The 23,087-nt window shown below is 41.9% G+C and overlaps 1 long non-coding RNA gene across 3 annotated transcripts; it reads right to left on the bottom strand.

Moving 5' to 3' along the window:
- Positions 1-693: 693 nt before the first annotated feature.
- Positions 694-15,423, bottom strand: LOC121106308. Of its 3 annotated transcripts, none has more exons than XR_005838924.1 (5): positions 13,646-15,423; positions 10,969-12,938; positions 10,730-10,868; positions 9,572-9,681; positions 694-9,006 (listed from the first exon to the last, which is right to left on the bottom strand). It is a non-coding gene; the product is annotated as an uncharacterized LOC121106308 (long non-coding RNA). The 3 variants fall into 3 exon arrangements; XR_005838923.1 differs by having other exon boundaries at positions 10,730-10,865; XR_005838922.1 differs by lacking the exon at positions 10,730-10,868.
- Between the last annotated feature and the right edge of the window lie 7,664 nt (positions 15,424-23,087).

The raw sequence follows: 23,087 nt of genomic DNA, 5'->3' as shown, positions 1-23,087 counted from the left end.
AAGTGCTAGGGCCGTGCTTCTCCAATACGCTCCAGGGACCAAGTTGTTCGAAGCTGGATCACAAAGTGAAAAATGGCCATAGGCACGAGAGGAAATGATCCCATTGTGCGGCGTCGTATTGTTCCCATTACCACCACACGTTAACTTGTGTTAGGAAAAATTGGGGAGTACCACTTGCTATAAGTTAATAACTGGTTTGTTAGAAACTTTGCACGTCTGCTAATGTAATACTAGAAACAAAAGTAGGGTCGCCCTACCTGGATTATGGAACTGATCCATTTTGATCAGTTGCCTATGAAATTTTTTCATTGTAAATGTGTATTGGCTTATAAATGTTTTGTTTTTATTGGTCACTTCCTTCAGATAAGAATGGTGGCAGAAAGATAACAGAGAACAGAATCTTAGCCCTGGCATTGCCAGTGACTTTGCACTGAGCCTGGTTTCCCCTTATGCCTAATAAAAGGGAAGGAAGAAAGAGAAATGATTGCTGAGGGCCCGACAGCTCTAAGATTCTGTAGCTGAATTCGTTTCTGCAAAAGTGAGTCCTGATTTGGCCACATGTTAATTATCTGCTCAAATTGAAATTTTCTAGAAGACATTTTTAAAATCGGCTTTAAGCAAATGTACTCTTAAACCAACTCCATTTCTAGAAATCAAAGACACACTGACATCACATATATAATACATGAAACAAACTTTTCTGGTATTTATTATATAACATTAGTACAATAAATATATCAGTACATATATAGGGGGCTATACAGTCACGGTGATTTATACCCAGTCAACAACCAACATATTAAATATACCTAGAATCTGTTTAGCATTAGTACTATAAATTGAAATAAATATGACCAAGGATCTTACTGTGTAGGGGAAAGACAGGCCAAAAATATGTGGAAGAGTTCATGGAAAATACCAATCTCCTGAGAGGAAGCGAGATAGACCCCGACCCCACACAGGCTGATTACAAACTGTTCACGCTGATACTTAAGGGTCTTCACAAGATAACCCCAGACCGACTTTTCTTTATGAACTTTGTTTCCTCCCATTCTTCACCTCTGCTACAAACTGAAATGGCCCGCATTCCCCTCCTTTGTGCCTCAGTTTCCCTGGTAATGTTCCTTGCTCTCATTCTTCACATTGCCCAGAAATCCTAGCCTTCTTCCAGACGTAGTGCAACCTTCCTGCTAGGCTCCCAGGCTAGAAATCCCGACTTGTTTGATTCCCCGATCCATGCCCCACAGTGTTCTGAAATACAGACCCCATCTGTTCCTATCATGGAATCCTTTCAATTCTTCCCAGCCCAGTTCTTACCTTATACGCATTGTCTCTTTGCCTAGTATTTCCTCTGTAAGGCTTATCCCATGTGATAATCATTTCAAGAATGAAAACTTCCTCCATAATCATAATGTATGGCCATCTCCATGGGAGCATCTATAAATGTCAGGTCCCCCCAAATTACTTATACATTCACCTCCAAACCCCGGCACAAGTTGCGTGAGCTGGGAATGCCACAATCAGGAGTAGTTGAGGAGGAAGTAAGGATGGGCACATACAGAGAACATGAAGATATATATTGATTATTCTTTCTCAAAGTGAATCCCAAATGTTCTTACAGAAGAAAAAAAAAACAGCTTTCTAATCTTATAGTTTCCCATAAAGTTATCCTCAATGACATGTCCAATAGAGTTTATATTCTAATCACAGACACTCAACACACTTTTTGAAAATACAAATATTTTTAGGATATTCAGTGTATTTTCCCTCAAAACACAGAAAATGCACTTGCAAAGAAACCCAAAATGCTAGTTAACACCTGGCACATACGAAGCATATCAGAAATAATTAGGAGCACAATGTAACACTAAGGGTGTATTAGAATAATACTAGCATGTCTCAGTGATTTCAGAGCTCATTGTATAACCTGAAATCTAACGATATTTTATTCTTCCTCTCCTGGCCATCATGTCACTGATCATTAATATCTAACAGAACTAAACAAAGTCTGCCAAATGTTTAAAATACTTTTGGCAATCATCTTTGAGTTTCCATGATCCAGGCCATTCTTTATTCCCCAGTGAAACGTGATGTGGATTCTTACACAGCCTTGCTGAAGGGAGAGAATACCCTGTTTATGCAAATTTGAATGATGAATAAATTGCATTCTGGTTTCACACAGAAAAAGAAGGGTCTTTATGAATTGCATGGAAAATAAAAAAGTAGTCATATGGGAATAAATTGGCAGTAAATGTCCTCAAGAGAGGAAATTATATTCAGAAGAAATTTGAATCAGAAAGGCCCTAAGAGTTCATCTACCACTCGTGAGCTCCTGCTTATTCTAGAAGGCCTTTTACCACCGTCCTGATGCACCAGCATGAGGCCTCAGCCGTGAGCTCCTCCTGGGCACAGCGTGCTTCACCGAGTGAGGTGTTTGTGGTGAAGAGCTTGAACTAGTAGAAAATGCTTCTCTATATCCCTCCAAATCCAGTTCCTTTTAGATTTGCCCTCCGTACTGATTTGGTTTGGAAGAACTGACCCTCTTGAATAATGAATTCCATTGTGGTTAAAACTGTGAGCCTGAGAGCCAGAGAGTGTAAATAGGAATCATAGATCTGCTGCCTGCTAGCTGTGTGACTTTGGGAAAGTCACTTACCCTCTCCGAGCCTACGCACACATCTAAAATGTGTAAGAATAGGACATGTGGTTACTACTAGGATTAAATGAGAACTTAAAGCATTTAGCCCCATGCTTGGCAAAATATATGTTTATAAACAGTATTCATCTAATGACATTCTCTCAGTGATGCATTCTCAGTCCCTTCAACTGTGTCCAATGGCATGATTCTGACCCCTGGAATTGCTCATGTTCCGGGTCTGTGATGCTAGTGTTAGGAGCCATAACTGAACACTGGGCCCTAAATGAGGTCAGGTCAGCAAGCTATACAGTAGTGCTTATGGCCACAGACCTCTAAGGGCCCTAGGGGAGTTTGTGGGAGGTGTCCAGGAGTAGTCTGGGCTGGGAGCAGTATGAATGAACGGCTGGATGTCTGCAAGCCATAGGCATGACTGAGGGGGTGCTGAGCCTAGAAGCATCGGCAGTAAGAAAAAAGACAGCAGCACACATAGCGCCTCACTCAGAACTCCCACAAAGACCAGGTGAATCTATAGGTCTGGCAATCTTAGGGGAAACTTGTAAGGGACCTCACCCCGTGCACAGGATGCCCGATTGCAATGACTGGGGGCAGAGTCAGGGGAAACCTACTAAAACCAACCCATCACTCATTGACTCCTTTATGTGCCAAGCACTGAAGAAATACTTAATTTAAAATGGTTTGATATGTAAAAATCTGTAACCTAAGCCATTTAAGTGCCAATAATAAAGAGCAACTTAACCTTCTATCCATGGAACATAAGACGATTTTACCAATTCTATTGATTCTCCAGCTACACTGTCCAATAGGATCACCACCAGCCACATCTACCGATTTAAGCTTAAATTAGCCTACTTAACATTGAAAACTCAGTTCATTAGTCCCACTAGGCAGGCTGCAAGGGTTCAATAGCCACGTGTGGCTGGTGGTTACAGCACTGCTCAACAGAGATAGGACATTTTCATCCTCATAGAAAGTTCTATTGGACACAGCTGCTTGAAAGTCAGTCTCTTGAGGTCATGACCTTAATGGGTAGCCCATCAATAAATGAACAGTGTTGAAATGTGCAGCAAATGCTTAATTACTGTAGTTGGAACACTGATGTTAAATAAGGGCCCTAAAGACACAGAGTAAAAGGAACTCACACAAAAGCAAACCTTGCAGCCCAGCATTTCTCTTCTTCCTCGGGTGTCTGGTCACCTTGTTCACAGACTGTCACAAAAGAAAGGACACAGGAAACAGCAGGTGTGTTCTATTAATGGCATGACAAGCTTTCAAGAGAAAAAGAACAGATGGAAAATGATGAACTTCACGATGTCTTGAAGGAATGGTACTTTTCGTTTGTGAAGTATATTCTAGTGACTTCCGATTGTAAATATTATCTTACACTTACCTCAGAAGAAGAAAAAGAATAAATTCTTTTGTTTTTAAATTGGAACCATGAGGAAATTTAATTACAGATTTTTCTGTATTCCGGGCAGTTTCCCTTATAGTTTGCCGCCTCAAAGTACTCAGTCACGGATTTCGACGTTGATTTTTCTCTTCCAGATTTTTTCTGAAATTTCTCATTTAAAAATGCTTGGCAGTAAATTTTAAAGATTAGATTTTAGTTAAATTAAAGATTGTGGGATTGTCTCCTTTAAAATGGCTCTCCTACACCCATGGAAATTTAGAGCTGGAAGAAATCTTAAGGACTATTTCCCAGTGTTTTTCCAACTATTTTTAGATATAGAACCTTTTCTTCAAACAAAATCTCATCCAGAATCAGGGCAAAGGGTGAGGTAGAGCATGTGTGTGTGTGTGTGTGTGTGTGTGTGTGTGTGTGTGTGTTCTGTTGCTGAAGCATGGATAGTGGGGGGCACAGAAGAACACCAGATCATCTCCCCTACCCTCACCCACCCCCATAGCTACCTCGGAGTGACCCCAGGCAACACTGAGTTCACCCAATCTTAGTTTGACAGGTGAAGACACAGAGATTCCAAAAGTTGAGGTAACTTGCCCCCGTCCACAGGTAGATGGAGAACAGGGAATTTTTATTCAGGGGTCCTCCACAGGTCTTCCCACGGCTGCCTATATCATAACTTAGCACAGAAGATACTTGGTAGGCTCAGCTGTCCCATGCCTGTTACACTCAGAGGGAAAGCCGACGGTCCAAACTAGAGCAGCCCCGGTTGCTAGAGTATGTTGCTTCCTGAGAACAGGCTGGCCTGAGGAATGAAGGCGACTTTTGAGCTCAAAGAAGGTAAGCTGAACTGCTGTGGCAATGTGTTTTGTAAAGGTTAGACAAAAAGGTTAATTCTGCTTCACAGAAGGGAGACAACATCAAAGACTCATTACTAAAACTTATAATAGATTCTTAGCCCAGTTACGCCTACAAAGACACAAACGAGTCAATATGAATCCTGCCTCTAATACTTTCTTCATCTATGAAACAAGGGTGATATTTGCTAGCAATGTAACTGTCCGTATTTAATTGCTAATTAATTGATATATATATAGAGAGAGAGAGAAAGAGAGACAGAGAAAGAGAAACTCGGTGATGTGCCTAGAATAATAAATACTGATTTCCTTCCCTATCTCAACAACTTCCTTATCTGAACAACTCATAATGGAAGATATAATCCATTCCTTTCTAACAATCACATACAGAGAATTAGTTTCCTGGTATGTTTTCAAAAAGGGTGTAATACCAAGAGACTACTTTGCATATTCTCTAACAAGATGTCTTTCCTTATTGTTTTCTATTACAGCCTGCATTATTTCAGGTGGGAAAACAAGACCCATGATGGGAATAGAGGAGATAAAAATGAAAGAGAGCTGTTATTACTTTGCTCCTGTTCTCTGCTAATTCACTGAACATTCCGAACTGTTTGAGGTAACCAAATGCCCCTAACCAGATCCAGCAAGGCCAGAAAGAGGGAAACACACGTGCATGCACACACACTCACACACACCCTACAGACACCACACACATACACTCCATAAAACCCCTCATTCTTTTTACAGCCTTTTTTTTTTCATTGCTACAGTTGTCAGTACTGACAAACTAAAATGCAGAGAAAAATCAAATAAAAGGATTTTGTAAATATTATCTTACACCCTACCCTTGCTAGTCAGGTACTAATCTAGATACCAAAAATATCAACTTAGGATCATTCTCGTAGGATCCAATAGTGATCGAAATAACAGAAATGTGACAACATTATTACTGGGTCTATTCACTCCATAAGAAAACAACGCAACTTTGTATTTACTTAAAATTGTTGAAATTGACCTTACAATCTTTCGAAGTCACTCCAGTAAACATAACACAACACAAGTACCACTGATCCCCCCAGCCTTTCTATTCACACTGGGAATGCCCCAGAGGCCATTAACCCTGATATTACAGGGCTACCCTGACTCTTGAAGATCAAGACTGTGTCTTTTATTACCATCTAAGGTAATCACTGCGAAGTTAAAATATAGTATAAGTCCCAAAGGATTTGTTCTATGTTTAGTCATTCGGAGAATACGGAGTGACCAAAATAGATTATATTTCAGTGGATGGCAAAGTATGTTTTAATAATAGGACAGTATCAATCATAAATGATAATGTAGGCCTGTAAGTTTCAAAGAGCTTTATGAATGTTTAAAATGTTCATAAATCCATTTAGGCCCTATTAGTTTTTCTCTTTTAATATTCAGGGGTTTTTTGGTTGTTGTTTTTTTTTTTTTACAAAAAAATCAAAAGAAGAACATTTCATGTGATTGGCTGCCCTGGCCATCCCACAGATCAGTATTATCCAGGTGAACAGATTTATTTACCAATCACAGAAGCACCTTTTAAAAGAAGAGAAATCAGGAGAGAGCAGCAATTTAAAAAATCTGGACGGTATCAAAGAATAAATGAAAGAAGAGAGCTGGTATATATTTTGAGGGGGAAAAAATCACATTAGGAGTTAAAAATCATTCTGGTTAACAAAGAATGTCAGGAATCTGCATGGCCTATCTTTTTTTACTCCTTTTACTGTAGGGCTCACTCCAAGAATAGGGTGGGAAAAGAATGCAACCAAGAGCAGTATTTACGTGTCCTTGTAGAGTTCACAGTTTGAAAGCCCAAAAACTTTAGACTTCAGTTCCATCTTATTACTTGTTCCCTATAGAGGGGAGACATTATTCTCTGAAAAACAATTTTTTGATGATCACCAAAAGTGAAAGAGACCTAATAAACATAACATCAGAAATGCCCAGAGTATCGAAAACCCAATCCAACTGTAAGAGGACCATTCTTTCTCTTTTTTCACAACTAATAAAATATTTATGCCCATCGCACATAATCTGGAAAATAAAAAAATATATTTAAAAAGAAAATTTTAAAAACCACAAGAGATAACTATAGCTAACATTTTAGTATTTCTCTCTCTCGTCTTTGCACTAATTATATTTTACCATAATCATAATCTTATTGCATTTGTGTTTTATGCCCTGATTTTTTTTTCCATCTAACATTTTATCATGACCAGTTCTGCATTTCTATCAAAGGGATATATCACTTTTCACATATCATCTTCACCTTTTTCTGAATTTTCTAAATAACGCATGCAAATTTGGAGGGGTAAAGCAAATTACAAAAGTAAAAAAAAAAACGATACGGCTTCCCAAAAAACCTTGATTCCACCCTCGTCCCTAAAAATCAGCCACTTTCAACGGTTTGCTGGATATCCTTGCTGTTAGTTGTTTCTGTAGTACATAAACAACCATAATTTCTTGTTCTAGTCTCTCCATATTGAACACTGAAGAGGATTCAGGTTTTCTGCTGTGTGAACAGTGCAATGAAATTCTTGCATGCGAATATTCAAATGCTCTGATGTTGTCATCAGCTAGAGTCTAGAACAGGAGGTTACTAGGTAAAAGATATAATTATTACCTAAGTTCTTGATGCATTTCCAAAATGATTACGAGCCTATCAGCAGTGGCTGAGAATGCCCACCTGCTATATTCTCATGAACAAATGCTGTCATTTTAAACTTTGTCTAGCTTACAGGCCACAAAATTAGTGTGTTATTTTTATTTTCCCTTTTTTTTTTATGAACATCGAGGATGAATTATCACATGTTTATGGGACATCTGTAATTTTTTCTTTTGTCAGTTATTTGCCATATTTGTCCTTTTGCTCCTGGGATAATACGAGTTCCTGACTGCATTACCACAATTTTATTTTTGTTGCTATAAAGCTGTCAACCACATGTGTTGTAAAAACGCTTCCCAGCTCATCAGTTTCCACAGGATTTGGTTTATAATATTTTATGACATAAATGTATTTAATTTTCTGCAGTCAAATACACAGTTTTCCTGTGTGATTTATCCAATGTCTTCTTAAGCCTAGAAGTCCTATAGTTGGGGAAAAAATGAGCTAAATTCACCTGTATGTTCTTCTCTTCCTTTACATTTCATTTTTAAAATCTATTTTGATATACTATGCAAGGTGAGGTTTTAACCCAACTTTTCCCCAAATATCTAGATTCCCCTTCCACAGTGGTTTGTAATACTTCCTCGTTCACACACTATTTTCTAAGGTAGTATCACCCCATGGGGGCTACCCCTTCTTGGGATATGTCTGCTCCTCCTGCTGGCGAGCCACACTAGCAAATACTGTAATACATTTTCACACCGACTAGGAACCTCCAGAAGTCCTCTTCTTTGGCAAACATTGCTTAGCTATTCCTTGCTGCTCTAAGCTCATTCTGAGATTTGCCCCAGATCTGGTTCCAGTTACCCTCCCAGCTTCATTTACTGGACGAGTGACAGACATTAGATGTTCCACACAGCTAGCTTTACAGAGTGTGATAGCGAGGGCAGTCTATACTCTTTAGAAGGGAGCTTTTTAAAGTTGCAAGTTCATCTGGATGCTTCCAACTTTTTTTTTTTTTTTTGTAATTTTTCAAAGTAAGCTCTACACCCAAGGTGGGGCTTGAACCCGAGATGGAGAGTTGCAAGCTCTTCTGCCTGAGCCAGCCAGGTGCCCCTTGATGCCTCCGGTTTAATAAAAACTTTGTAAACCTTGCAAACGCACACACACACACACACACACACGCACACACTTCGCTTTGTCCAAAGCAGTGCTCATTGTGTATTTCCCTCCTTTCCAGACCTCCTTCCAGCTTACCATCTCTGCATCGACTTCGATACACTGTGCAGTCTGTTCCACACTAAATCCTGTTTAAATTACAGTGTTGCACAAAATTTAGAAGAGTCTCTTTCTTTCTTTCCTTTTTGACTCCTGCCTCCATACCCTCAAATTGGCTCAAAGTTCACAGGTTCAGGTCATCTTCCCATGTATCATCATCTCCTTTGAGCACATCCCCAGCTATCTGGAAAGAAAAGGAAAGAAAGAGACCAGGAGAACAGGGAAGACAAAGTGAGCGGAGAGGGAAGAAAAGAACACTAAGGTATAAGGCACCTGGCCTGGCCAACATTGTTCCCATATACTTATTTAAAAAGTCATCAAATAGAAAGTATTTCAAGAGAAAAAATAAAATATTCCTCTCGTTTTTCACAATTAGGAGCCAAAATACAGAACTTGCTTGTTAAAAAAATTCAGATTAGTGCAATGTTTTATGATGATAATGATTTATTTTTAACCATGGGCAATTGTAGTACAAAATTCTAATATTTTAGAAGTCCCCTGGGTGGATGGATGCATACATGGGCATTTAGTCATTATCTCAAGGTTTTACTATCCTAGCTCCACCAAATTGATATTAAGAGTTATTAGACAAATATACCTAACATACCTAATTTTGAAATTCCCAGCAATTTTTCAAAGGCCCATATAATTTTCACAATAGTACCCAGTATCTACAAAAATACCAAAAAAGGAGGCTTACATGACATTCCAAGTTCAAGTCCATATCCGTAGTGTACTTAGATACCCACCTCCAGAACTACTGCAAGGCAGTCACAGACATTTTGGGCCTGAGCTGAGAGCTGCTTCCACTTGTACACGTGCCCCCGTCTGTGAGCTGTCACATTAGAGAATGTTACGCCTGAAATGCAAAAATAATAATAATAATAATTTTAAAAAACTAAACACAACAGACATAACACATTTAATTTGTCTCAAGACAAGCTTATTTCAATACAAGTGGGAGTTTAGGAACACATTACAACTGATAAAAGTTAACAGTGTTCCAATTTCATCCGAACACCATTTTTAAACACGTTTTAGTACAATTACATGAGTCAGCCCCAACAATGATAATGGAAGTCAGGAATAATGTAAGTTAGTCACTTTAAAAAACAAAAAGCTGCCTATGAGGAAAAGATTAAATATGAACATCTGAAAAAAAAAAATACTCGCTCACATTGAAAGCTTTACTTTGGGATTACTTTGGGATCTGGGCACTCGTGAGGGTCAAAGTGATCCTTTCCCCCTTTACCTTTAGTAGGAGTTAAAGTACAAGTTGCAACTGAGGCCACATTCCGGAGTGAAATATAACACTATAATGCAAAGTTTTCAAAGGAAGGGTTCCAGAAAGAGTTACGTAACTCTTACAAACATCTATCTACCCATGTTGAAGGTATAAATGAGTTGGAGATTATTGAAAAGGAAAGGGTTTTTTTTTAAAGATTTATTTTATTTTAGAGAGGGAGAGAGAGAGGGAGAACACATGTGCCAGAACCCCGGGGGGGGGGGAGGGAGAGAGGAAGCAGACTCCCCGCTGAGTGGGAAGCCCAATGCAGGGCTTGATCTCACAACCCTGGGATCATGATCCTGAGCCAAAAGCAAAAGTTGGTCGCTTAACCGACTGAGCCACCCAGGTGCCTGGAAGAGGAAGGTTTTTGGAGAAAGTTGCCAGCATTCTCTGTGGATTGACCTTTTTCCCCAGAAGGTCTATGGAGCTGTTTGCTACTTACCTCAGGCCCAATGCAAAGAGTTTCAAAGGACCACCGTGGGAGTTTACAACTGTACCTATCCTCTATCCTCTGAGTTCTAGAAGGTAAAGTATTTCCCTTGGACCAGATCTGAGCCATACAAGGGAGAGCTTGCTGTTTTAGATCTTGTGGGAGGATGGGCCCCTGGAAAGAAGTTACCACAGCAAAAAGAAGCCAAGAGTATACTTCGGAATGACTTCTAGGGACTGTGGAAGACCAAATACAAAGGTGCCTCTGCATGTGAAGGGCGCTTTCAGAGAGTCATCTCAACGATGAGAAGTCCCCAGAAAAGCACCTGCTAGAAAAAGGGCCAGTTTTAAAGACAGGCCAAATGGAGACGTGTAAACTCTAGATCACCAACAGTACTTGTCAAGAAAGAACTTTCTTATCTCCCTCACCTCTTCTCAATGAGATCTAATCCTGAAGCAGCAAGAGACCTCAGTTAGCAAGGTGGGGAAGGAGGAGGAGAAGCACTTAGTAAAGAGAGACTCAGTACTCTCATTTCCTTGCATCCAGCACACTCAAGCCTGGAGACAGAAGACACGTAACTTAAAAGCAAGATTGAAATTTTGATTATTAGGTAGACATGCAGATTATAAATCACTATGATTAATTTTCTCTATTAGAAACAATCAGAGAATTGTTTAATTTAGTAAGAGTGACCAGCAAAGTCATGGGACCTGCTTGAATTTCCATTTGCAAAACGATCAGGGCATTGTACAAGCTGTCCCCTTGTCTTCTTATTTTCTCCCCTTGACTTTTCAGACATATTGCCCCTCTTCATCCTATAGTTTAATAACAACCCACATTACTGAGTGCTTCCCATGTGCCCCTCTACTATGTATTTTATGTACATTTCTCACTTCATCTTCATACACCTCTGCATTATTAACACCTCCTTTTTATACACAAGGAAACTGAAGCTTATCCATAACTTGGGAATTTACCCAGGTAGCCTGACTCCTGAATCTGTCATCTTTCCCTGAAAGAATGAGTGAAATGTAGTCTCTCGGTTCAAAGGATAAAAAATATCAGGCTTGCTTTCTTTAATAAAATATATGTGGATCTCCCTCGTTTCATGAGAAAATGAAAACATTCCACTGGAGAAGAATTAATAGAAAAGTAAACATAGCTATTTTTTGTAATCATAAAATCTGCTGACATACACGTTTATTCCAAACTCCTGGATGTCATTATGTCAACAATCCCAAAGCTTCCTCAACCCAGACATAAAACAACAACAATCCTAACAACAATATCTAAAATGTGTAATGTTTGACCTTTACAAGCTGCATTTTCATATTTTAATCTAATTTTTTTTCTCACGACAGTTCTTTCAGTAGGTATCACTGATGCTCTTTTTTTTGTTGAGAAATCTAAGGTGAAAAGCTCTGAAAAACTGTGATTTACTTAACATCAAAAACTAATATACGACAGAGCCAGGACTAAAGGGGGTATGTGTCAAAGGGAAGTTGAAACAGCCACCCATCTTTATATCACCTTCTAAACCCCTCTTTACTGTCAATATCAATATTAATTATTCTTTATCCTTATGTTTCACATTTTTCAGTAATCAAATCACTTCATAAATCCTCTTACATACCCCGAATCTCTGACTTCATTCTGATGAGATCATTTGTGGCAAGTAACAAGGCATATGGTTTTCAGATGCAGGAACAGGGGCCTCGAGATGCAAATGAGTTGGTGAAGCCAATGGAACATGAGAGTCTTAAAGGGTTTTACAAACCTGAGTTGAATGTATGTCCTCATATAGAAAGGCATGCCTTTTCTCACAAGAGATTATTCGAGAATTTCAGAACCATGCCAATACATTTCACAGGACCCCAGTCATCCGGATTGCCCTTCTCTGAGAACGCAAGGGTTCTTGCAAGCAATCAGTCCTCCTCATTAAATTCCAGACCCTTTATTTTTTTGAATTCTAAAGTTAAAACATTCTTTTCTATCTATTCTTCATTTCCTCATCAACAGACTCATAAACGTCCCCACTCTCCAACCGCTATTTTTTTCATACTCTTCATGTCCACAAATACGAATAATTCACAAGCATAGTGGTTCTCAGACTTCAGCACTCCTCAGAATCATCTGGAAGTCTTATTAAAAACCAGATTGTTGTGCCTCTGCTCCAGAGTTCTGACCCGGTCAGCCTGGGGTGGGAACCGATAGCATTGCCAACAAACACCAGATGATGCTGATGTTGCTGGTCTGGGTACCACACTTTGAGAACCACTGGACTAGCCCTTCTCCCATGTTCCCTTAAAGGGGCCTCACAGAAAAGGTCTCGGCGGCTAAGGCTCATGAATGGCACCAATAGTACTCCATGCCCTGGCCTCACGCAGAAGGCTTCTCTCTGGAAGAAAAAGAAATGGTTGTCATGACTCATTGTCTTTTTCAAGCTTTTCCAGCCACAAAATTAAAAACAGAAAAGGGCTAAATTAAAAGCAAAATGAAAACAGCTACATTTTCTGGAGTTAGAACAAAAGATATAAAGGCGATCCAGGTGAGCCCTGTGCTGAATGCACTAAACACTGGCATCGAGAAGGTTACCTGGCAAACCCAGAGCCTCTGGAACCAACCCCAAGAGCCCAATCACTTGGGCTTGGCTCCCAGTTTTCTTGCCAATAGTAAATTCTTCCATAATTCTCCAAACACATTATCGGCCTATCACTCTTTGAATTAACTCATTTCTTCTATAACTTCCCTGCTATTTTTTAACACAGAAAAATAGCAATTGTCAGTAAATACTATTAGAACATCAAGCAGGTAGACAGATAATCTGAAGAGAGAAGCTAGCAGAGGAGTTTCCTTTATCACCTCCAGACAGCTCTCCGTGGATAATTCTAATACCATTTTTCGTCTTCTTGGGGAAAACTAAGGCATTTTAGGTTATGGTAAAAAGTCCTTTGGTGTGACCAGTATTTTCAATAGCAGTGTTGTTACATCAAATAACAAAAGGTAACTGACAAGAAACGTTGTTAATAGAAGACATAACATTTCTGCTTAGAAGATAAGCTTAGTTCTACATTTAATATAGCAATAAGGGCAAGAACTACTGACCTTTTACTCTGATCACCACGAGTCCATTAAATTTCAAAACATGGGCCAGCCAGTGAATAATATGCTACTAAGTAACAAACCCGTGCCATCCAAATGGAGCTTTTTCTGTCCCAGTCCAAAGAAAAAGGAAAACAGAAGTCTAATGGTAAGGTCACCAAATACACAGATTTTGAAAGAAGTCGTTCTGTATGAGCATGAGTCACCAAAGCGACTTCCTTAGTGATAAAAGTTGCCTAAGTAACCCAGATGCCTTCCTATGCTAAGAAGTACATGGGCCGTGCGTTGAGTTTCAAACCCACTAGTCATTTCCTTTACTTAATTGCTAACTGCTCTTCCCGGCTACATTTTGGGCCTGTGTTTTATGCAGTAACCCAGCAACTAGTTATTATGCTATATTTTATCAGGGAGAGCAAAACAGTAAACTTCACATTTCCATGGATTTCAGAGTAAAAGTCACCAAGGCACTGTGACGTTAGCGGGGGGCGGGGGGGCATTGCATTATGAAACTACTAAACTAGATCTCCATGTGGCAGCATGATCATGCAAGACTTAGAGACAAAAAGATTAAGCAGAGAAGAGACAGGTAGATTCGGTGCCGTCTGTGTGCAAGGAAGATGCTTATTCGTTTCTGCCTCCTTAGCACACAGCTGGGAGCCTGGCACACAGTAGGACTCACAATACATTGACTGAAGAGGGTCACTGGTTCTCTCCAGAATAATCCAATCTACTAAGGAATTGGGCCACTACTAAGTTAGGATTTCATCAGGCTTTTTAAACTCTCGTGCCTTCTTTTCCCCTCAGATCTACAATGGGGCTGTGATTTGTTGTTCTTGCCCTTGTACACATGGGAAGTGCTTTCAGGAGGCTCTAGTTTAAAACAGAGCCAGTGTTGATGAGCATTACTTGGGAAAATCTGATACACAAAAGCAATGAGATGATTAGTGCACAAGAAATTTTTTAACTGGGTAGTAAGCTTATATGTATCCTCAGTAACACTGTTTAGTTTCGCCTTGAGAATCTTGGCTGTCTTGTAGTTGGCTGTATCTGTCATATCACAAAACTCTCCCACTATTTTTGGCCCGTGCAATGTTAGTACCCTAAACATTAATAAATCTCCCTAAAACTCAAACCAATAGAGAACGAGTAGAAGATGTTCTTACTTACAGAGGCGAAGTGTTTCAAACACGTTAGTTCTTTCTTTTCCCCTAGCAAAGGCGGCTGAGGATTCTCATTCACGTAACTGTGTGCAGGAGTCATATGCCATGACTATCAAATCATCCTGGTGGGTTGAGTCAGAATTCAGAAATGAGATCTCTACAGAAAACCCCTGAAATTGTCCACGGACATCTGGATGATTCATTAAGGGCACCATATTGTCTGAATCAAAAAAGGGTCCTGTTGCTGCATCAGAACAGGAAAAAAAAAAAGTCCAATGAGATAGACAGATGCCATGATAAGAATGCCAAAGAAAGCCGGGGATGTCACCAACAGTGGTACAAAAATACCACAACATGTGAGGTACTACTGTACAGTGAAGTTTCGAGTGTGGGACCTGGAGCCAAAAGTCCTGGGTTCAAATCCCAGGTCCGTTACATCCTGGCTGTGTGAGCTTGAGTAAGTTACTTAACTTCTCTGTGTCTCAATTTCTTCATATGCATAATAGGGCTATTGTGAGGATTAAATAAGTTAACACATGGCAAATAGGTTCACACTTGGCATACAGTAGGCACTCAATACATGCAAGGTCTCATTATGATTACCATTAGCTTTCCTATCGGGGCCAGAGTCCAATTTTAGTCATGATATCACGGTATGCCTGGTTATCATTATCATTGTTTAGAGCTCACAAATCATGGACTGTGAAAACCAACCCAGAGTCAGCAAAACGAAAACCGTGATCTTGACATGTGAATCACATGTGTCTAAAGTCCTAAAGTTCTGGAGTTGACAGATGAATGCATTACAGTACTGTATCCAAACAATTTTTCACAATTTATGATACGGAGAAAACATATTTAATCTATATTAAGCTCAAGTTCCATAATATTTTTGTACTTACTCCATATATCCATATGAGTCACATTAGAGGGCATATTTCTAGGACTTAGCTAATGAGAAATATAAAACCTTACTCAGTATTTTAGAAATCACTGCAGTAGAATTAGGGAGAGGGCTGCCAATCCCTTTATTCTGCTACAGTTAATTCAAAATGGTCTTTCTTAGTTATTTCTCATAATTGCAGTGAATTTTCTTAATCTTTAGCCTTGCGTAGGTCTATCATTATGCCATCTTACGTTTCCTTCCATTTGCATTTAGGGTTACTTTGACTTACATGTTTAGTATTTTTCTGATACACTGCCTTTTGATTTTTATTTCTAACCTCTGCAGATCATAATGATCTTTGTCAGCAAACTCAAGAGCAAAGTTTGGTGGGGTATATTTTAAACACCGAGTTTATCAAACATAGCCGAAAGTAAATGTAATCAAGGTTCTGAAGAAATTAATTTCCTTGGCTAAATGAACGTGGTATACCAGAGCTAAAACAGCTCCATATTTTTTGAAAGATTGGTTAATTCATTAATCAGTTTGGAGATAAGTGGGACAGAGTTCTTTTATTAGTCCCCAATACACAGGAAAGACATTATGGCTATATATATAATCAATATAGTTTCATTCCAACTTTACAGGTTACCATAAAGAAACATCAGAATTTAAAGAAAAAACTTCCACCGTTATTTAAAAGAAAACTGTGCTATTAAACAGTTATTTTCATTAGCCCCATTACCAAAATATCTCCTGAAAAAAACTTCCACCACTCAGGAACTAGGGGACCTCCTCAAGACAGGCAGAGTCCATTTCCAGGATGTCAATGCCCTTGGGCAAATTTTCTTGCAGTGGCATGACCTTCTCTATCCCAAAACATGGTAAAAACAATATTAGAGGCCACGAGTAAATACCTGCTTGTTTTCCTGTGGTAATCTCCCTTGGCCAATAACTAAACTCTGACGGTATCATTTAGGTCACTTTCAAATAAGGTCTGGTTTTTATAACTGGGCTGGTTTCATTTTGTGTTTTGCGTCCAGTAAACCAATACTGAAAATCTAGCTTCACATCTGTCTAACATCAACTTGAAATTTTTTGCACTAGGTTTTCCCTCCATATGTTGATGAACATCTTTTTTTTTCCCTCCTACATACTGACCACCTACTCTTTCCTTTGTCACAGACTGTACATTAGACTTCGATGAAATTATAAATAATAAATAGCTCCACGGGAAACTACGATCTGCTTTTATTTCCCCCAAAAAGATTTAAAGAGATTTCCAGGAATTTGTCTTTAAGCTTTTTCTCTGAACTTTTAGAAACTGTTCTAGAAAATACTGAAGAAGTCCCCAATTTTACACCAACTCTGGAAACCAGACCATCTGAAGGCAGTTGGTATTAACTCATGTGAACAGTCTGGAAGTGCCATGCAACATGGAACTGCATGACCCAACTTATACCTCACCCACCTCATGAGGTTCCCTGTATATAGACCACAGAAGGGAAGGTGCTTCCGGGTAAGAGGGTTTGAATGAATTCTCTTTCACCCCAAATTAATTTCCCACCAAATATTTCTTTCTGTGTCCACCACATCCACTCTCTCAGTTCCTATCCAGAAAGCTCTGAGCTCTTTGACTTGCTTGTCTTCTGTCTGACTTCACTGCCTGGAACAATCATCCCCCTGTGTCATCACTGGACCCCTCCCCCCATTCACCTGATCTACTGCAAATGGCCCTCAAATCCGTCTCCTCAGTTCATCCCCCACAATATGCCAGAACAGTCTTCCTAAAGCACAGCCACAAGCATGTCTTTCTCCAGTCACAAATGGCAGCGAATTCCCACTGCCCACCACGTTAATTATAAACTCCTCTCCCTGGCATTTCGTCCTCCAACGCATGGTCCCATATTAGCGTCCGATCTCCTTTCTCCCCTACGCCTGCTCCACCACCCAGCCACACTGGGATTCCTGCTCTTCCCTAAATGCCCCCTCCCCCAAACCCTGCCATCTGTGCCATGTTTGCTTGAACTATTTCATCAGTTTTGAACCTTCTTTCTCTACCATGATAAGCTATAAAAAGTGTACCCATTCCTCTAGTACCACCTCTTCTAAATATATTTTCTGGCCTCCCCCAAGTGGCTATGGATCGTTTTTCCACCTTGATGCACTAGTATTTCATTCATATCTCCGCCAGAGCACCAACCACGTTCCACCGTGCAGTACAGCCCTTTCTGTGGTTCCTGATCCTTTTACAAGGCTGGGAGCTCCCCGGAGGCATGGACACTTTCTTACTTATCTGAACTAACAAGCATTGCAGGCGACGCACAAAATGAGGACACCTACCTGCTGAACGGAATAGGAGGAAAGACCTGAGCATGGGAAAATGGGGTATCTTCACTGAACATAAAGAAGCTTAGGGTCCCCCTGAAACTGCGGTCTGGTGAGGAGCAGCGGGAAGGATGGATGGGCATCCTTGGCCTGACTTTCAAAGGCCACTGTTGAATGTCATGAGCCTCAACCTCTTTTGCAACAAAACTTCTGTTTCCTTCACCATCTTTATTACATATTGTAATTCCTTTGTTTGTTCCTTTACCTGAGTATTGTCTCTCTGAATCACATATGCGCACACACAACTCGACCCTCCGTTCCAAGAGCGCATGCCTTGTTCACTCCCCCACTCCCCAGTGTCCAGCGGGGTGCCTGGCACATGGTAAATATTCAATAAACGTACTCAGAGAAAGTGAATGCAACTTGTGGATCATAATGCCCTGAAGAGATTAAATGCAGTCACCCATAAAGGGACTAGCACAAAACTTGAACAGCATAGCACTGGAAATATTAGCCTCCTCCCTCCTTCTTTCCCTCCTTCCTTCTTCTATGAATTACTCATGCATCAATCCACACATTCAATGAATGTGCCAGGCTTCCCTAGGCACAGGAGGACAGGACAGTGAACAAAAGAGAAAAAACAAATCCCTGCCCTCATGGACCTTACATTCTTTTGGTTTTTATGGAGCTTACACCCTAATGAAGGAATGAGGGATTCGCTTTGGATCTCCAAGGAGTCTTAAGAATGTAGTCATTAAGAAAAAGAGGTGGTGGCTCAAAGACAGACATGTTGGTGGAGGTAAGGAAAGCCTGGAGGAAGGGAAGCCAACTCCAGTATTGCAGGGCTGAGGCACCAAATGGTTTGCGACAGCAATGAAACCGAGGAGTGGACACAGGAGACGGTGAGCCAGGACGGCCCCTGGGTCTGAGTGGCCGAAGAGGAAGGAGTGGCCATGGTGCTGAAGGTTTGTCGTCTTGGTAGTGTGCTGCTTGCCCTGAACAGACAGGGAAGTTGGGAGGGGAAGCCGCTGGGGTTGGTGGGTTTTAGGGTGTGAGATGAGCTATGTCCAATTTTGGAGATGATGCCTCTGAAGAGATGAAAAGAAATCTGGGTGAAAAGGTTTAACTCTCCAAGTAACAATTTAGGGAATAAGTGAAAACCAAACCCCCAGGCACCTGGGTGGCTCAGCTGGTTAAACATCTGCCTTCAGCTCAGGTCACGATCCTGGAGTCCTGGGATCGAGCCCCACGTAGGGCTCCCTGCTCAGTGGGGAGCCTGCTTCTCTCTTTCCTTCTGCCTCTCCCCCTGCTCTCTCTCTCTCAAATAAATAAATAAAATCTTTTTTTAAAAAAAGTAAATCCCCTTCATATCTACTATGAATCACTGTTACGTCCTCTGATAACATAAAACGTGGTAGTCTAAGCATCTGCCAAACTCCATTCAGAGTCTGCCCTTTCGCAACAGAATCTGATAAGAAACCAGTCTCTTCAGCTCCTGGAACACAGTAGGCCCTAAATAATACTTGCGAATGGAATTGGTTGACAGCGAGCAAAATTTCATTATCGAGGGAGGCAAAGGGAACAGAAAAGTGCATTTGGAGTCAGAAAGGCCTCAACTGAAATTCCTCCCTCCCCTCCCAGTCATCAGACCATAAGCAAATTGTGAGCCCATGTCTCAGACCCCTTCGCTGGCAAATAGGCAGTCACATGCACCTTGCAAGTTGCTACAAGAGCATTAAGTAAAATGCATGCAAACTTCCAGTTATCCAGTAGGCACAAAAATTAAAGCCCTGGTGATATGAATGATTATCATTCTCTCTATGATCACGTCTTCTAGGTGTTGCCAATGCGTCTCACATCTCACTTTAAACACCTTCTCAATTCTCCCATTCCATCCAGGCCCTCCTGCTTGAAGCTGTTCCCTTGGTGTGGCCTCCTGCCAGCCAGCTGTCCTAAGGCCCCCACCGGCCGCTAAGCTCCTCCGCACACGGCTGGCCGCTCCGTCAGTTCAAATCACCCCATGCAACTGACATCGCCGCAGCTTGCAAATTCCAAAATCCCTGTTAGGACTTTAGAGCTGGTCATGTTTACGCCTGGCCTACAGGTCGGAGCGCCGTGTCCTTACGTATACACGACCTGCGCCATCGCAGTGTCTCAAACGGCTTCGCGGTCCGGCATTTAAAAATACCTCCGAGCTAGGTTTTCACGGCACGCAAAAAAAAAAAAAAAAATAAACAGGGAAACCGAGAAAGCTAGGTCTCCATGCTGTTGACTCTCAAAGGGAACCAAGAACGTGGGGCACAGATAGAGCAGGATTAATGATCACACTCACAGATGTCCGGTCAGGCGTGGTGAATTCCAGCGCTGATGACTACCGCCCGGCGGCCGAGGCGCTGTGCTAGGCACACGCGGCTCTGAATGAAGTTACTCTGTCCAGAGTCTCGTGCGTTCTACATGCATGGGTAAGAGTGTTTTGTAACCTCCAGTTTTCTATTCTATAGTCCGCTGCTAGCTATGGCAATTTCTAATAGGAAGGACACCCTGGATACTGTGCGTGTGTGTGTGTGTGTGTGTGTGCGCGCACGTGTGCTGTGCAGCACGTGCTATGGATGGAATGTTTGTCCCACCCCACCCCCTGGCTCCAAATTCATGTCTTGGAATCCTAATCTCCAGCGCTTCCATATATGGAGCCTTTGGGGGCTAATTAGGTTTAGATGCGGTGTTGATGGTGGAGCCCCCATTAGGGGGTTCGTGTACTTATTTGAAGAGACTGCAGTTAGCTCTGTCTGGCCCATCTGAGGACCCAGCGAGAAGGTGGCTGTCTGTACGCCAGCAAGCAGGCCCTTATCAGACACTGAATCTGCCGGCACCTTGATCTTGGACTTCCTGCCTCCAGAACTGTGGGAAATGAACATCTGTTGGTTAACCCACACAGTCCACGGTATTCTGTTACAGTACCTCTATGTTCAGTTACAGCAAGTGAACATACCACAGCCCTGCCCGACAATGCAGACTGCAGACAGGTTAGATAGGAGGAGGGACACCCCTGAGATGAGGCGAAAGGCCACAGTCCATCCCAGAGGAAGTCACCACAGCCCTGAGGAATTTGCTGTGGTCACCAGCAGAGCACTGCCACACCACACCAGAGCCTTGCCCCCATTTTCCGTGGTGAGTTAGTCAGCAAGCATCCCCTGACAGCACCACCTCATCGCCCTGGGATCAGCACTTTGAGTGGGAGTAGGGTCCATCCTCTCTTCCTCCCTCCCCATGGGGAGATGGCCTTTTTCTCATCCTAAAAATCCCAGGCACACTCACAATGGTAGCATTTGCTGAGCAGTGGCTTGAATGAAGAGCTCTCAGGGAGCAAGATGGCAACTTGCAGCACAAGCTAGTCTGCTAGGGCACAGAACCCCAAGAATGCTCCCTGGGGGCGTCCCCGTAGTCCCACAGCACAGGAGAGAAGGAAGGAAACGCACAGTAGGGGAGCTGAGCAGCAAAGGCCCTGCAGCTTGACTTTGGCAGTGCCATTTGCCAAAGCTATCTGAAATGAGGTAAACAAAATATTGCCTAGACGAGGCTTGTACGAAGAAGCTAGGATAAACCCTTCATTTGGTTCTATACTATTTTTCTTAAATGCCAGGTAACATCCAGTACAACTCCCACACCCCCCACTCCAAAAAACAAAACAAACAAACAAACAAACAAACAAAAAACAGAGGGAAGGATTTCTACCTTTTTTCTCTATAGATTTTTATGGTGGTGTTGGAGTCGGTCCATCTGGCACTTAATAGGTCTTCTACGTACTCCAAACAACAACAACAAAAACCCCACGATTTTTAAATTGCTCCTTAATCACAGTAAGACTGGCTTGCCTTTCCTCCCTTCATCTCCCTTTTGGGGGTGAACACTCTATTCTGCCTTTACTAATATTGCAACAAGAGCCCTTGAGTTGAGTGATTTACTCTAGATGGGTTTTGGTGCTGGATACTCCCCGATGCCCCAGACCAGAAGTTTTTTGCTCTGTTTGTTCTGCGGACAGTTTTATCTCCTTCACTGGAAGACCAATTGCACTAATTCTTCTGGAAAAAAGGCCAAAAGGACCTGTGACATTTCCCAGACAAGTCACCAGAATCCTACAAGGTGCCTCGCTGAACCAAAATGAACACATAAATCTATTTCCCCCAAACATTCTGTCATTTGAGTTATATAATTGCCTTTCATTAATCAAATCGGGGTTTTAAAGCAACACCTAATTAATTCTATAATTGGCACAGATTATACCTTTAATGACTTCCACTATAGCAGAAAAAACAGTGATCACTCGATTTGATTTTGAAACTACGGACGCTGGGTTTCCTCTTTCACCCAGAACTTTCAGATCATGTTAAAAGTCGGGTGTGGTTTCATGGGGGGGGTGGGGGCACTGAGAGGAGCCCAGAGGGAAGGTTGGGAGGGAACTTTGCAAGAAAACCCTTCCCCGAGTGCGTTCGTGGTGCTGGAGACCCGTGTTTGGCAGCTATCGGGGTCTGCAGAAGTTTCTTGCTGATGGGATGTCCTCACATTTGGAGCAAAACCAGGCTTTGGAGAGTCCGTAAGCACGTAGGGGCGCTCTAGTGTCCCCGGAGGCGAAACGCACAGAAGAAAGCTGAGGCCCCACTCGAAGTTAGGTAAAACTTAGAACAAACAGTACGCGCGCGGCCCGAGGAGACTCGAGTCCATCTCGTCTAGCGGTTCCCGAACCGCTAGGAGCCCTCAACCCCGGCGGACAGAGGGCTCAGTGACTCACAGACAGTGACTCAGTGACCCCACCCCTCTCCCCCGGGCTTTCCCCGGCCGCCGCCTCGAAGCTCGCGCCGTCCAAAGCCAGACGGAGCCCGTTAGGTCCCTGAACAGGAACCCCCAAGACAAGAGCTTGAAAAGATTCGTGGGCCAGAGTGGGCGGTGCGCCAGGCTGCGCTGGGCCCCAGCTCTGCGTCCTGGGCTGTGCACGCCCCCACCTCGCCCTCCAATCTCAGGCACTCTTTGTTTCTTTCTAGGCGCCTTCCGATCCTCTGGATCCCTTACCCCCCCCCCC

This window comes from Ursus maritimus, unplaced genomic scaffold, assembly GCF_017311325.1.
Source record: "Ursus maritimus isolate PB19 unplaced genomic scaffold, ASM1731132v1 scaffold_31, whole genome shotgun sequence".
Lineage (NCBI taxonomy): Eukaryota > Metazoa > Chordata > Mammalia > Carnivora > Ursidae > Ursus > Ursus maritimus.
The sequence above is the reverse complement of the archived record's forward strand: the minus strand, read 5'-3'. Positions and strand labels throughout refer to the sequence as shown.